The following is a 3,013-nucleotide window of genomic DNA, read 5'->3' as shown; positions in this document are numbered from 1 at the left end:
TAATTTTGTTTGGCATTGTGCGGCCCCTTTAAGGGTCTGCGTGGGCCAATCAAAATACTGCGCAAGCGTGGTCTGTGCATTGAGAAGCCGGCAAGCCAACTCCGTGCATTCTCTGGAGCATTCGGCAGCCGCATAACTTACAGGGAACATTGGACTGGAATCACATAGAATAATAACAACTACAACAACTTATATTTATATAGCGCCTTCAAAGTAGAGAAACATCCAAGGCGCTTCACAGGAGCATTATGGGCTATTAAATTTGGGACCGAGCCGCATCAGGAGAAATTAGGGCAGGTGACCAAAAGTTTGGTCAAGAGATAGGTTTTAAGGAGCGTCTTGAAGTAGGAAAGAGAGTTTGCGAGGCGGAGAGGTTTAGGGAGGGAGTTCCAGAGCTTGGGGCACAGGCAACAGAAGTCGCAGCCACCAATGGTTGAGTGATTATAATCAGGGATGCTCAGGAGGACCGAATTAGAGGAGCGCACTCATCTCGAGGGGTTGTGGGGCTGGAGGAGATTACAGAGAGAGGGAGGGGTGAGGGCCACGGAGGGATTTGAGAATTTTGAAATCGAGGCGTTGCTTAACCGGCAGCCAATGTAGTTCAGCGAGCATAGGGACGATGGGTGAGCGGGACTTGGTGCGAGTTAGGACAGGGGCAGCCGAGTTTTGGAACACCGCTAGTTTACGGAGGCTAGAATGTGGGAGGCCAGAAAGGAGTGCATTAGAATGGTCAAGTCTAGAGATAAGTCTGTAGGCCTGACTGAATAAGGTCGGCAGGTTTTTGTTAACCAAAGGCATTAAGGGATATGGGACAAAGGTCGCAGATCAGCCATGATCTCATTGAATGGCAGAACAGGCTCTCGGCGTTGAATGGTCTCCTCCTGTTCCAATGTTCCATAAAGGACATGAATGTACCAGTTGGGTTTTTACGATAATCTGACAGCTCCGTGAACAGTTTTCCTGAGATCAGCTTTTTATTCACTTTTTTAAAACTGAAATTAAATTCTTAAACTGCCATAGTGGGATTTGAACTCATAATTTCCTAGATTAATTAGGCGAGGCTTCTGGATTCCGAATCCACTAACATCTCCATCACACCATCGCACCCTCTGGTTCCCTTCTCTCATTATTTTACCACAGTAACAGCAACCAAATCACTCTCCTCATTTCTTCCATACCATCGTAGAAGTTTACAGCACAGAAGGGAGCCATTCGGCCCACCACTCCTATGCTGGCTCTCTGAATTAACTATCCACTTAGTCCACCATCACTTTCCATATATCTTAAGTTTTTTTCTTTTTCAAAGAACTATCCATTTCCCTTTTAAAAGCTATGATGGAATCAGCTTCTACCATTGTTTCTGGGTGTATATTCCATGGCCGAACAACGTTCTGTGTGAAACAATTTCTCCATAAGGGGTAAGCCATCTAGGACAGAGATGAGGAGAAACTTCTTCACTCAGAGAATTGTGAACCTGTGGAATTCTCTACCACAGAATGTTGTTGAGGCCAGTTCATTGGATATATTAAAAAGGGAGTTAGATGTGGCCCTTACGGCTAAAGAGATCAAGGGGTATGGAGAGAAAGCAGGAATGGGGTACTGAAGTTGCATGATCAGCCATGATCATATTGAATGGTGGTGCAGGCTCAAAGGGCCGAATGGCCTACTCCTGCAACTATTTTCTGTTTCTATGTTTCTAACCTCTTCCCTTGTTGTTTTGGTGATAACCTTTAACTTCTGCCCCTTGGTTACTGACTCACCAACCAGTGGAAATAGTTTTTTTTGCCTACACACCTTATCAAAATCTCTCATGATTGTGAACCCATTCTATCAGATCTCCTCTTGACCTTTCCTGCTCAAATGAAAAGGCCCCAGTTTCTCAAGTTAAATTTCTCTGTCAGTCCAATCATAGGCAATCCCTCGAAATCGAGGAAGACTTGCTTCCACTCGAAAAGTGAGTTCTCAGGTGACTGTACAGTCCAATATGGGAATTACAGTCTCTGTCGCAGGTGGGACAGACAGTCGTCTGAGGAAAGGGTGGGTGGGGAGTCTGGTTTGCCGCACGCTTCTTCCGCTGCGCTTGTTTTCTGCATGCTCTCGGCGACGAGACTCGAGGTGCTCAGTGCCCTCCCGGATGCACTTCCTCCACTTTGGGCGGTCTTTGGCCAGGGACTCCCAGGTGTCGGTGGGGATGTTGCACTTTATCAGGGAGGCTTTGAAGGTGTCCTTGAAATGTTTCCTCTGCCCACCTGGGGCTCGCTTGCCGGGTAGGAGTTCCGAGTAGAGCGCTTGCTTTGGGCGTCTCATGTCGGGAATGTGGACGATGTGGCCCGCCCAACGGAGCTGGTCGAGTGTGGTCAGTGCTTCGATGCTGGGGATGTTGGCCTGATACAGAGGGGCTGACACAGTGAATCTATCCCTTTCCTTTCTCATTGCGAAGCTTAGAATGTCCCTGTCTCCATGTTCCTGCAGCACTCAAGTCTGTGGAATCAAAGCACATTGGGACATAATCTTCAGTACCTTTTCCTACCACTTGATGTCATTAGCCTGACTAGACTGTTCTCCAGAGTTGAGCATTTTTCATGTCCTCTACTGACATCTGGTGGCAGAAAGACTATTTTACAGCATTTTAATTTTGAATATTATGACAAGAACACATTCTGATGTTACGACATGGTTAAGACCAATTTTCCATTGACACCTAAGACCATGATAGTCCTTTTCTTCCAGAGCCCCAATGGTGTTCAAAGAGCTTGCCTGAATAAAGCAGGGTCATTGATCTCACAGAGACGAACCCCATGATCTTATGAATTACCTTGCTGGTTGGCTGGAGGAGCTATTTCACACACGCTCTTGACATATATCCTGGCCAGTCTCTCTGGGAGCTCCTGCTGCTTGTTAGCTGGCAATTCTACTTGAGGCCTGAGCTCAGACTTGCTGCCTGCCGACTGCCCATGTGGTGGGTCAGTTGGAGAAAATGTCAGGTGGGCTGGATGAGTAAAGGTCAACCACC

This window comes from Pristiophorus japonicus, chromosome 22, assembly GCF_044704955.1.
Source record: "Pristiophorus japonicus isolate sPriJap1 chromosome 22, sPriJap1.hap1, whole genome shotgun sequence".
NCBI lineage: Eukaryota > Metazoa > Chordata > Chondrichthyes > Pristiophoridae > Pristiophorus > Pristiophorus japonicus.
The sequence above is the reverse complement of the archived record's forward strand: the minus strand, read 5'-3'. Positions refer to the sequence as shown.